Genomic DNA, 14,137 nt, shown 5'->3' on the forward strand with positions numbered 1-14,137 from the left:
GTGACCAGAATAACAGTTCTAGGTAATTTGCCAGATAATCTTTTGCCTTGGGGAGGTGGTGCTCTCAGGAATTAAAGCAGATCCATTCTTTCTGTGGCTTTACTTTGACCAAGACAAAAGACTATCTGGCAGATCACCTAGAACTGTTATTTTGCCTTGGTCAAAGTAAAATCATGGGAAGAATGGGTCTGTTTTATTTTCGAGAGCACCATTTCCCCAAACTACAGTTTTACCTAGTAAGAGTATCTGACCCATAAGTCTTCAGGTTTGCCATCCATATATCACATTAGATTACTGCTACTATACATTACTACTTCCACATGCAGTTGGAAGAAACCCCAAAGTCTATCTTATCTAACCCTTACTTGACCAGCCCCTATTTGAATACCTCAGTTAAGGGGGAATCCCCTCTAAAGATCCTCAAATATTTTTCTAGAAAGAAGTCTTTTCCTCTTTGTTCTTTTGCTGTTTGCAATTTGATAATCCCCTTACTCTTCAGTTTCTTTGTTCTACATCTCTACAATGCCAAAGCATTGCTGGTGAGAACTAAAAATAAGAAGTTTATCTTCTATAAATTTATGGTGGACTATATAACCAGCTAGGCAATCCCTATGGTCATATTAATATCTCTGTCTGTCATTTTCCACAGCCAGTCTTCAAGATTTTTTCTTCCCTTCACACTTTTCTTCCCAGTGCTTTTCACAAATAATTTAACCCCTGAGAAAATTTCAATTCCTGTTTTGTTTTGTTTTTTTGGAGTGGAAAATAGTTTCTTTCTTTCTTTTCTTTTCTTTTTTTTTTTTAATAGCTTTTTATATACAAGTTATATGCATGGGTAATTTTACAGCATTGACAATTGCCAAACTTTTTGTTCCAATTTTTTCTCTCCTTCCCCCCCACCCCCTCCCTTAGATGGCAGGATGATCAGTAGATGTTAAATATATTAAAGTATAAATTATATACAAAATAAATATACATGACCAAACCGTTATTTTGCTGTACAAAAAGAATCAGACTCTGAAATATTGTACAATTAGCCTGTGAAGGAAATCCAAAATGCGGGCAGGCAAAAATATAGGGATTAGGAACAATTCCTTTCTTTAAAACTTCTCAGCATTATCATAAAAGACCTCACTAAATATTATTCTTCCATCTGAACCCTTTACCCCATCTTTCTGAGTAATTGGTGCCATTTTTTCCTACTCCAGGGTCTTTATCTGCCTTACATATCTTTAATCTCTCCATTTCTTGTTACTGCTTCTCATCTGCCAAAATTATTTTCATTTCTTCTAAAATCCTTACATTCTTGCTCCTATCCCATTTAGCCACCATTCTTTCTCTCTCCATTCATTGTTAAACTTGTCATAAAAGTGATGCCTTCACATCCATATCATCATTTCTCTTAGTGCTCTGGCCTGTATCCCCACCACTCTACTGCTGCAGCTCCCTCAGAAGTCAACAGCAACTCAATCATCAAATATAGGGGTCTTTTTTCTCAGCTGTCATCCTCCTTGACCTTTTTTTATTTCTTATAGGATACCCTCCGATTCTTTGGCTTTAGAGATCCCAACTTTCCTAAACTTCTCTCACCCTTCCTTTGTTGTCTTTTTCTGATGATCCTTGTTCTCTTCTTGACGTCTTAAGATTGGTGTTCCCTAGGATTCTCTTCTAGTATATTTATTTTCCCTTTTGACAATTTTTTTCAGTTCCATCCCAAAACTTCTACTTAGGATCTCTAAATGTCCGACTTTGACATTTTTCCTGATCTCAAAATTAACATCTCCAGTCGTTTCCTTGTTGTTGGCTTTGTCTCATATTTGCCATGTCCAAAATCTATCTTTCCATCCAAACTTGACTCTCCTCCTGCCTTCACTATTTCCATTAGTGGTATATACTACCATTCATCCAGTCTTTCATGTTCAAAACACTGATGCTGGTTTTGGCTCTTCAGTTATCAAAAGTAAGACATTTGAACTATCACAAAAAAATCCTATTCTCCACTTGCCAGCTGAAGTTTAAAAACCAACAACAAATCCTCCATTTGAAATTCAATACTGTACATAATCTGATTCCACTCTACCTTTCCAGTCTTAATTTCAAGTTATTTCCTTCCATGTCTTCTATACTCAGCCAAACTACATATTCTGCCTCTCTCAAAGGCCTTGTTCTTTTTTGCCTCTGTGCCTTTTGTTCACATTCTTCCCTTTTTCTTTATCCCTTTCTTTCCCTTTTGCTTTTTTAATTCTTTCCCTTCTTTGAAACAATCTCTCAAAGGCCTTGTTCTTTTTTGCCTCTGTGCCTTCTGTTCACATTCTTTCCTTTTTCTTTATCCCTTTCTTTCCCTTTTGCTTTTTTAATTCCTTCCCTTCTTTGAAACAATTTAAATTCCACCTACTGTCAGTAACATCCTTTTCCATCTACCTCTCCTATTTTGGAAATCTTATAGTGATTTTATTAGTCAAGAGAAGGCCTGGAATATCTGTGTTCAAGTACTGATTCAGAAATTTACTTTCTGTGTGATCTTGGGAAAGTTACTTAATCTCTCTCAGCATGTTTTCTCATCTATAAAAGGTAATAACAAATCATAGTGTAAATACTAGCCATTTTTATTTTATGATGTATTATAGTAACCTATATCTGTAACTTGTCCCCATTCTGGATTGTAAGCTCCTTGAGGGCATAACCCTGCCTGATCTAAATTTTGTCTCTGTTACATTTGATGGATGAATGAATGATAGAATATTATTTCTGATAACAGAACTGAATTTTAGGTGAGTAGACTGAAGCACAAGTGGAATTAGTTATTTATAAATTATTCATGAATAGATTATATATTCAACAAATATATATTCAACAAAAAAGCAAAGTGACATTTATATGGAAATGTCCAGCAGACAGATGGAAAATCAGAACTAGAGTTAATAAGAAGTCAGGGCTGGATTGAAGATTTCAGAATCATATTTACAAAGATGAATATCAATGCCATAAAATGAATAAGTTCTCTCAGAAAGAGAATTAGTGTGCAGAAAATAAAACAGCCAGGAGTTCGTCAAATGAAAAAAATCCACAGTTAAGAAATAGGAAGAAGAGGGATCAGAGTGTTAGATAATAAATTATATAGCCTTGTAGAAGCTAAGACCTGATAGTTTGAAAGTACAAAATTGTTAAATTTTAAATACACAGAAAAGTTGTGGAGAGGAAAATTGAGGAAAGCCTTTTTGAATTTGATAAGAAAAAAGTTTTGAATCATCTTCACGAGAATAATTTTCTGTAAATTGTGAAGCTGAAAGATTGAACTCAAGGTTCATAAGAAAATGATGACAGCAGATATCAACTCTCATTTAAGAATAGTGGCTCTCAAAGGATTCTGGGAAGATGACAGAGTAGGTCAGAAAATCCCAATCTCCAGATTTCCCTCAGAAACAGGACAAATTTTCTTCTCAGGACAAACATAGGCTGGTGAAAAACAAAGAAGAGGAGGCAGAACAGGGGTCCTCCTGGTACAACTTAAGAAGACTTGAAGATCCCTGTGTGAAGTATAAACACTTGCAGATTAGCTCCACAAAAACAGCAAGTGGGGAGCCCTGGGGCTAGCTGGGATGGCACTCCAGCCACAACCATAGGCACTTTCACTTCCCAGACAGGGTGGAGAATAGGATTTAGGGAGGGTGGGAGGGGAGAGGAGAAGCAAGTCTGGAAAGACTGAGGGAGCCTAAGCTGAATTAAGATCTCCAAGGCCTAAATGGGCTGCTGAGACACTGTCTTGAGCAAGAAGGAACCAGTACACCCATGAGTGCAGAAGTTGTAGGGCAAGGACGGTACAAGAGGAGGGAGCTTTATGTTTGGGATTCCAGGTCAGAGAAGAAAGAGCTGAAGTAAAGCTAGAGGCACAATATCCCCCACCACCACCACCAACAACAACAACAACTACTTTAGGATTAGAGATGCTTACACTAATAGTTCTCATTTTTTAAAAAAATGAACAGACAAAAAAAGAAAGAATCCAACCATAGAAACTTATTATAAGAATAGGGAAGGCCAGGGTTCATCTTCAGAGAACAGTGAAGTGAAAAAAGCCTCTTCTTCCCCAAAGAGTACTATTGAATGGCTACTTGTCCAGAAAGAATTTCTAGAAAAAACTTTAAAAATACTATAAAAATCAAGTGAGAGAGAATGAAGAAAGACTAAAAAAAAATTGTATTAGAAAAGAAAACTTACAGGATAAACAAAAAGATTATGGGAAAAAGTTAACCAGCTAGAAAAGAAGATAGAGTCTTAAAGAAAAAAACAATTCTTTGAAAATTAGAATTAGAAAAGGGGAAGCCATTGAAGCTGTAGGAAACTAAGAAAAAACAAAATATAAAGAATGAAAAAACAACAGACCTGGAGAAACACATGAAGAGAAAATATAAGAATAATTGGTCTATTTACTTAAAATTTGTGACGAAAAAAGAATCTTAACTCAATAATTCAAGTAATAATCTAAAAAACTTGTCATGGAGTGATAAAACATGAGAGAAAAGGAGAAATAGAAAAGAATCCACTAATCACCACCTCAGAGATTTTGTTTGTGGAAAACACAGAGAAATATTATTGCCAAATTTTGAAACCGCCAGATCAAAATGAAAATTTTACAAGAAACAAAAAGAAGTCAAGTATGCTGGAGTTACAATTAGAATTGTACAGGATTAATCAACAGCCACAATAAAAGACCATAGATCCTAGAATAATATATACAAGCAATCAAAAGAACTAGGCCTGTGGCCAAAAACATCATATCTAGCAAAATTATTCATAAAATTACACAACAAAAATGCATCAATGAGCTTGGAGATTTTTCAGGACTTTATCTCGACCAAACACAAACTTAATAGAAAATTTAACATCTAAGAGCCAATATCCAAGATTAATTTCAAGGAACTCAAATAGACAAATTGTTTGATTTTTACATGGAAATATATACTGTTTAAGATTAATATCAGGAATTGGGTGGCTTAAAAGAAAGATTAAGACAGAGTTGAACATAATCTGATTGTAAAAAGCAAAACTATCTAGTAAAAGGTAAAAATAGTAATTATGTTATAGAAATGAGGTATAGAGGAATAGTTGACACAGGGTCATTAGAGAAAGGAAGAGGTCTTACAGTTCTGAAAACCTACTCACATCAAGAATGAGTTAAATAACCAAGATAAGATCAAAATGGGTCCATGACTTAGGCATAAAGAACGAGATTATAAATAAATCAGAGGAACATAGAATAGTTTATCTCTCAGACTTGTGGAGGAGAAAGAAATTTGTGACCAAAGATGAACTAGAGACCATTACTGATCACAAAATAGAAAATTTTGATTACATCAAATTAAAAAGCCTTTGTACAAACAAAACTAATGCAAACAAGATTAGAAGGGAAGCAACAAACTGGGAAAACATCTTCACAGTTAAAGGTTCTGATAAAGGCCTCATTTCCAAAATATATAGAGAACTGACTCAAATTTATAAGAAATCAAGCCATTCTCCAATTGATAAATGGTCAAAGGATATGAACAGACAATTTTCAGAGGATGAAATTGAAACTATTACCACTCATATGAAAGAGTGTTCCAAATCATTATTGATCAGAGAAATGCAAATTAAGACAACTCTGAGATACCACTACACACCTGTCAGATTGGCTAAGATGACAGGAAAAAATAATGATGAATGTTGGAGGGGATGCGGGAAAACTGGGACACTAATGCATTGTTGGTGGAGTTGTGAACGAATCCAACCATTCTGGAGAGCAATCTGGAATTATGCCCAAAAAATTATCAAATTGTGCATACCCTTTGATCCAGCAGTGTTTCTATTGGGCTTATATCCCAAAGAAATACTAAAGAAGGGAAAGGGACCTGTATGTGCCAAAATGTTTGTAGCAGCCCTATTTGTAGTGGCTAGAAACTGGAAATTGAATGGATGCCCATCAATTGGAGAATGGATGGGTAAATTGTGGTATATGAATGTTATGGAATATTATTGTTCTGTAAGAAATGACCAGCAGGATGAATACAGAGAGGACTGGCAAGACTTACATGAACTGATGCTAAGTGAAATGAGCAGAACCAGGAGATCATTATACACTTCGACAACGATATTGTATGAGGACATATTTTGATGAAAGTGGATTTCTTTGACAAAGAGACCTAACTGAGTTTCAGTTGATAAATGACAGACAAAAGCAGCTACACCCAAAGAAAGAACACTGGGAAACGAATGTGAACTATCTGCATTTTTGTTTTTCTTCCCGGGTTATTTATACCTTCTGAATCCAATTCTCCCTGTGCAACAAGAGAACTGTTCGGTTCTGCAAACATATATTGTATCTAGGATATACTGCAACATATCCAACATATATAGGACTGCTTGCCATCTAGGGGAGGGGGTGGAGGGAGGGAGGGGAAAAATCAGAACAGAAACGAGTGCAAGGGATAATGTTGTAAAAAAAAAAATTACCCTGGCATGGATTCTGTCAATATAAAGTAATTATTAAATAAAAATAAAAAAAAAAAAAAAAAAAAGAATGAGTTAGAGAGCACTACACACATACATATGTATGTGCCATGAAGATTATAACACCCATCAAAATATATAAAGAAATAAGGAGGAAGGAATAGTATAAGACGGAGGATAGAAGGATATCTAGATTTATGACATTGGGACAAGGTATATAAATTTTTTTAAATAACTTTTTATTTTCAAAATACATGCAAAAATAATTTTCATCATTTACTCTTAGAAAATCTTATGTTCCAAATTTTTCTCCTCCCTTTCTCTCAATCCTTCCCCTGGACAACAAGTAATTCAAAATATGTTAAATATGTACAATTCTTCTATGTATATTATTACCTTTTTTTTATTAAAGCTTTTTATTTACAAAACATATGCATGGGTAATTTTTCAACATTGACTCTTGTACTCCAAATTTTTCCCTCCTTCCCCCACTCCCTCCCCTAGATGGCAGGTAATCTAATACATATTAAAATATGTTAAAATATATGTTAAATCCAATATATGTATGCATATTTATACAATTATCTTGCCACCCAAGAAAAATGAGATCAAAAAGGAAAAAAAAACTAAGAAAACAAAATGCAAGAAAATAACAACAGAAAGAGTGAGAACTCTATGTTGTGTTCCACATTCAGTTCTCATAGTCCTTTCTCTGGGTGCAGATAGCTCTTTTCAACACAAGGTCATTGGAACTTATCTAAATCAATTCATTGTTGAAAAGAGCCCCGTCCATCAGAATTAGTCATTATATAATCTTGCTATTGCTGTTCATAATGATCTCCTGGTTCTGCTCATTTCATTTAGCATCAGTTCATGTAAGTCTTGCCAGTCCTCTCTGTATTTATTCTGCTGGTCATTTCTTGCAGAACAATAATATTCCATAACATTAATATACCATAACTTATTCAACCATTCTCCATTTGATGGGCATCCACTCAGTTTCCAGTCTTGCCACTACAAAAAGAGCTGCCACAAACATTTTTGCACACATGGATCCCTTTTCCTCCTTTAAGATCTCTTTGGGATATAGGCCCAGTAGTAAAAGTGATGGATCAGAGGGTATGCAGTGTGATAACTTTTTGATCATAGTTCCAAATTGCTCTTCAGAATGGCTGGATTCAATGGGCAAGAGATAAAGGAAAAAAGTGAGGTATGTAAAGTTGTGGTAGTGAGACTAGATATAGGTTAATGGGAAAAGGATAAAGAGAAGAGAGATTAGATTAGGGAGGGAGCCATAACATAAAGGAGAGGTCAGATAATGGCAAGACAAGGAACAGAATTAAAGTAGAAGAGTTAGCAGGGGTAAGAAATCAGAATTATGTAGAAACACAATAAGGATCAGGAGGAGAATTTACTAGAAGAAAAAAAAGTAGGGCTAGTAATAATTGATCTTAAAGGAAGTCAAACTTAAAAGATTCAATCAAGAGAAAAATCACATTGTCAGCCATGTTATTATTTTAGATGCATGTTTACATATGTGTATCTGAGTATATGTGGGTATGTATGCATGTAGGTGTGTGTATGTATATATGGACATATATGGGTGGGTGGGTATGAATATATAGATATGTGTGTGTACATATAAATACATTGGTGCTCAACAATAGCTTGCTTCAGAGAGTTGGGGAAGAGGGCAAAAGGGAAAAAAATTAATTAAGAATAAGTTTCTCTGCACAGCAGAGAAAAGAATAACCTACAAAGAAGAAAAATATAATTTCTTCTATTTTTATATATGCTTTTTTGCAATAGAAATTTATTGTTAAATATATTTTGAATCCTCCCTGATGTTCTGCTGGGCACATGACTGTGCTTTGTCTTGTTTTATCTTTCTTTGTTTATCTCACTTTTTTCTTAATTTAGTATTTAGTTCAATTAAAAAAAAAAGAATGATGGCTTTCAAAGCAAAGGATTGGGAACAAAAGAAAGTCTCTTTAAGATTGCAGAGATCTTTTTGTATAAACAAAACTAATGCAGACAAGATTAGAAGGGAAGCAATAAACTGGGAAAGCATTTTTACAGTCAAAGGTTCTGATAAAGGCCTCATTTCCAGAATATATAAAGAATTGACTCTATAAGAAATCAAGCCATTCTCCAATTGATAAATGGTCAAAGGATGCAAACAGACAATTCTCAGACGAAGAAATTGAAACTATTTCTAGCCATATGAAAATATGCTTCAAGTCATTATTAATCGGAGAAATGCAAATTAAGACAACTCTGAGATACTATTACACACTTGTTAGATTGGCTAGAATGGCAGGGAAAGATAATGTGGAATGTTGGAGGGGATGTGGGAAAACTGGGACACTGATACATTATTGATAGAATTGTGAACACATCCAGCCATTCTGGAGAGCAGTTTGGAACTATGCTCAAAAAGTTATCAAACTGTGCATTCCCTTTGATCCAACAGTGTTACTACTGGGCTTATATCCCAAAGAGATCTTAAAGAAGGGAAAGGGACCCACATGTGCAAAAATGTTTGTGGCAGGTCTCTTTGTAATGTCCAGAAACTAGAAATTGAGTGGATGTCCATCAGTTGGAGAGTGGCTGAATAATTTGTGGTATATGAATGTTATTGAATATTATTGTTCTGTAAGAAATGATCAGCAGGATGATTTCAGAAAGGCCTGAAGAGACTTACATGAATGGATGCTAAGTGAAGTGAGCAGAACCAGGAGATCATTATATATTTCAACAACAATACTGTATGATGATCAATTCTGATGGACGTGGCCTTCTTCAATAATGAGATGAAACAAATCAGTTCCAGTAGAACAGTAATGAATTGAATCAGCTACACCCAGCGAAAAAACTCTGGGAAATGAGTGTGTGAACCATTAGATAGAATTCCCAATCCCTCTATTTTTATCCTCCTACATTTTTGGTTTCCTTCACAGGTTAATTGTACACTGTTTTAAAGTCCAATTCTTGTTGTGCAGCAAAATAATTATGGACATGTATACATATATTGTATTTAACATATACTTTAACATGTTTAACATGTATTGGTCAATCTGGGGGAAGGAGTGGGAGGAAGGAGAGGAAAAACTGGAACAAAAGGTTTTGCAATTGCTGATTCTGAAAAATTGCCCATGCATATATATCTTGTAAATAAAAAGCTATATAATACCAAAAAAAAAAAAAGATTGCAGAGCTCTATCCATGTTTGAAACAAAGGAAAAATAGCCAACAGAGAGGAAAAATTTGAACAGGCAGGCTAGTGAAGAATTGTCATGGGAGTTAGATCTTTTTGGAAATAAGGTACCAGTGGAATTCTTAAAAAGGAGAAAGGGCATCGTTTACTTTAGTACTAGAGGGGGAAGTGGGAGAATATTAAATTTCAGTTTTATATATCTAAAACAAATCATTTATGTTTTCTGGCTACTCAAACACAATTATTTTCATGGAAAAATTATTTTTGATTCTTTTTAAATTTCTAACTAGTTACACAGGTAAAATGTAAGATTTTTGAAATATTATTTTAAAATTTTAAATCACAACAATTGGATACTTCCTAAGTTATTCATCCCTACATATTATAGAAAAATAACTGCTATGTTGCTATGTCATTGTCAATTTGCCCTTAACAGTTGAAGATTAGCTGTACAACTAAATACTGAGAATATTGACAAGAAAATAAGAGATAATTCATGTCCTACTCCTATTTAACAGACTTAATTACCCCATTGCCTCAGCAAAAAAAAAAAAAAAAAAAAGCTACTGTAGAATTAGAAGTTAAAATTAACTATTATTATGTCTTTAAGATTTAATTTATAGATAGTAACTTGGCGAATTATACATATTGCATAATCACATTACAATAAATTGTGTTTCCATTAAGTCTTAAAAATTACTATTTAGCAAACCCATTTCTAAACTTACTATTTGTCATTTATTTCAAGCCCATAACACTGACATCAAATTTAAACTGTATCACAATACCAGTGTACCAGGTCTCATTAAAATTAGTATCTCCATAATTTAATGGAATAAATTTGCAATCACAAAATGCCAAAATGTTATAGAATTTGATGGAGACCACACTTCACGTAGTCTACGAAAAGTTATTTTACGAAAAGCTTCCTCTAACCTTAATACTAGCATCAAAAAAAAAAGTAATCAGATTATTTTATCCAATGATTTATTTTTCTTATATCTATTTACAGAGTATTTTGGAAATAATTTTTTGACACTCCACAAAATGAAAAGATACTAGGACTATTCTTAATGGTTAACATAGCTCAATCATTTATTTATTTATCCATTCATTTATTTTGCTGAGGCAAGTTAAGTGACTTGCCCAGGATCACACAGGAAGTGTTAAGTGTTAAGTGTTAAGTGTTAAGTGTCTGAGGCCCCATTTGAACTCAGGTCCTCCTGGTAGGGCTGGTGGTCTATCCACTGCACCACCTAGCTGCGCCTAGCTCAATCATTTATAAAATTAAACCTCCACATGGAAATAGGTTGAGGTGAAGTACATCCTAATATTGGAACGAAGAAAAACTAGTATTTCCATCTTTTATTTAACCTTGTTTCTAGTCTTCAAATGCAGAAAATTCATTTCATTACTAGATTCTAACTCTCCCATTTGTACCTTAGTATTTAAGCTCCATCTCTGCTAGTTAGTTGTTTAGTGACCTTAAGCAAACTATTTAATTTTACTATACTTCAGTTTACTCATCTCTGAGATAGAAATAATGGCTGTCCCTAATTCATGGTATTGGGATGATAAGATGAGATGATAGGAGTGAAAGCTCTTTGGAAAGTTAAAAGTATTTTGCCAATAGGAGTGATAAATGCCTCAATTCACCAGGACTCTATGACTAAGCAGAAGCTGAATGAAACTCCTCTCTGACTTAGGAGAGGATCTTTGAAAGTTGCTTTGGCAGAAAAATGCATCATCATCATCATCATTCTTCCTCCTGGTCACCAACCTCTAATGAGTCTCTCCAGATCTAGAAAGACTGATTTCACAGACCACAAGCAGATCTATCAAGGATTCCAGTCATGTCTGATTCCTGGTGACCTAACTTGAAGCCTTTCTGACAAAGATCCTGGAGCAGTTTGCCATTTCCTTATCCAGCTCATTCTATAGTTGAAGAGCTGAGGCAGACAGGGTTAAGTGACTTGTTCAGGGTCACACAGCTAGCAAGTGTCTGGGGCCACATTTGAACTCAGGAAGATGAACCTCCCTGACTTCAGACCCAGCACTCTCTACACTGTTCCCCCTCACCTTCCCCCCAGTCACTCTCGGCAGATAATGTGTGGCCAAGTCCACCTTCAAACCTGTTGCAGCTTAGGTAAGACCTGCCAGAACTTAAGCTTCACTGGCACAGACTGCACAGCATGATCAAGCTGCACAGCAGAATTTAAGTGGAAGAATGTATGATTAACAATGATGAAATGTTATCTAGCATGTCTTAACTTTCTTTACCAACTGTCCAAGCCAGTGCCTGATTTGCCTAAATGAGTATGACCTTGCTAAGTAGGTTTGGAAAGGATTTCCTTCCAGGTCCTGGTATTTTCTCACCCTCCCCATATATTTGCATTCACCTAGCTAGCTGGTTCAAAGCTAAATGTGAGTGGGATTATGTTCCCAAAACAGGAGGGAGAAAAGAGAGTTAACTCTCAAGACAACCTTAGCACTGCTTGGAATCAGAAAACTTTTACTAGCTTTATGCCTTGATCTGTTCCCAGATCAAGCCACCTCTCTCCTATCTGGGCCTCAACTGTCTTATCCACAAAATAAGGATGACCATATTTGTGCTGGATGCATCCCAGGTTTTTTATGAAAACTAAGTCTTCTGTAAGCTGTAAAGTACTTAATAAATAGCTGGGGGTTTAATAGCTATAGAGGGTCAGAGAGAGTGGGATAACTCTGGGTGAGGTATAAGACCCTTCAGCCTAGAAGGAACCTGCTAACAATGCCTGGTTTGGCTCCCATCTCCCCTGAGGGCTCTCAGCCTTCCTGAGAAGTCAGGGGGCTGTGATAACCTGTGTTGAAACAGAGTGATACCAAGTGGAAGAGTGATACCAGATGGCAAACTACATACAATAGCAAGTTGTTCATGTGGTCCCACGTGGGCAGCATATTCTTAATGCATGCCCAATGTTTTTGTAACTTAAGGATATGAGGATATAAAAAGGGGAAAGTCCTTGGGATAAATGGACTCCTATTTTTCCACCCATCCTCAGAAATCCTCCCTCATCACTTCTGCAAGAGGAAGGTATATTTTAATCACCCTAACGTAGAGGATCTAGAAAGCTACAGTACATTTTGTCACCCCAAATTGGGGGCTCTAGAAAGCAGGACACAACGAATAGCAACAAGAATATGGAGGTAATAGATTAGGGATGGAAATGGAACCTGCAATTTCATAAATAGAACTCCCAGATGAGGAATTCCCCTAGCAATTCACACGTGGCACCTTCTATGCAATTTGGGGGTCTTAGAGAATTGCCTAAGAATACTGAAAAGTGATTTGCTCAGGGGTCCCATAGCACACTGTTTCTGGAAGGGATGACCTATAATTCCTTAACCTTTCTAGTCTGGCAGTTCCAGTTGAAGTCTTTCCTACAGCATTTTGATAGGCATTCAGCAAATGTCTATTGAACCACTGAGTTTAATTGTTCTTTTTATTAATAGTTTCAGTGCTTTAAGTTTATCTAATGCTGTGATTCTCACAACTGCCCTATGAAGTAGATGGTATAAGGGGTATTGTGCCTTTCCCTTCTTTAAGATCTCTTTGGGATATAAGCCCAGTAGTAACACTGCTAGATGAAAGGGTATGCACAGTTTGATAGCTTTTTGAGTACAGTTCCAAATTGCTCTCCAGAATGGTTGGATCCATTCACAACTCCACCAACAATGCATCAGAGTCCCTGTTTTCCCACATTCCCTCCAACATTCTGCATTATCTTTTCCTGTCATCTTAGCCAATCTGACAGGTGTGTAGTAGTATCTCAGAGTTGTCTTAATTTGCATTTCTCTGATCAGCAATGATTTGGAGTACCTTTTTATATGACTAGAAATAATTTCAGTTTCTTCATCCAAAAATTGTCTGTTCATATCCTTTGACCATTTATCAATTGGAGAATGGCTTGATTTCTTATAAATTAGAGTCAATTCTCTATATATTTGGGAGATGAGGCCTTTATCAGAATCTTTAGCTGTAAAAATGTTTTCCCAGTTTATCGCTTCCCTTCTAATCCTGTCCTGATTAGTTTTATTTGTACAAAAGCTTTTTAACTTAATATAATCGAAACTTTCTTTTTTGTGATTAATAATAACCTCTAGTTCTTCTTTGGTCACAAATTCCTTCCTCCTCCATAGGTCTAAGAAGTAAATGATCCTATGTTCTTCTAATTTATTTATAATCTCATTCTTTATGCCTAGATCATGAACCCATTTTGATCTTATCAGTGTATGGTGTTAAATATGAGTCAATGCTCATATTTCTGACATATAATTTCCAATTTGCCCAGCAATTTTTGTCAAATAATGAATTCTTATCCCAAAGGCTGGGGTCTTTGGGTTTGTCAAACACTAGATTGCTATAGTTACTATTTTGTCCTATGAACCTAACCT

The 14,137-nt window shown here is 35.4% G+C and overlaps 1 protein-coding gene across 4 annotated transcripts in view; it reads left to right on the forward strand.

Moving 5' to 3' along the window:
* INTS9 (integrator complex subunit 9) overlaps nucleotides 1–14,137 on the forward strand; it is a 128,173-nt gene that overhangs the window by 90,154 nt on the left and 23,882 nt on the right. The window lies entirely within an intron of this gene.

Source organism: Antechinus flavipes, chromosome 2, assembly GCF_016432865.1.
Source record: "Antechinus flavipes isolate AdamAnt ecotype Samford, QLD, Australia chromosome 2, AdamAnt_v2, whole genome shotgun sequence".
Lineage (NCBI taxonomy): Eukaryota > Metazoa > Chordata > Mammalia > Dasyuromorphia > Dasyuridae > Antechinus > Antechinus flavipes.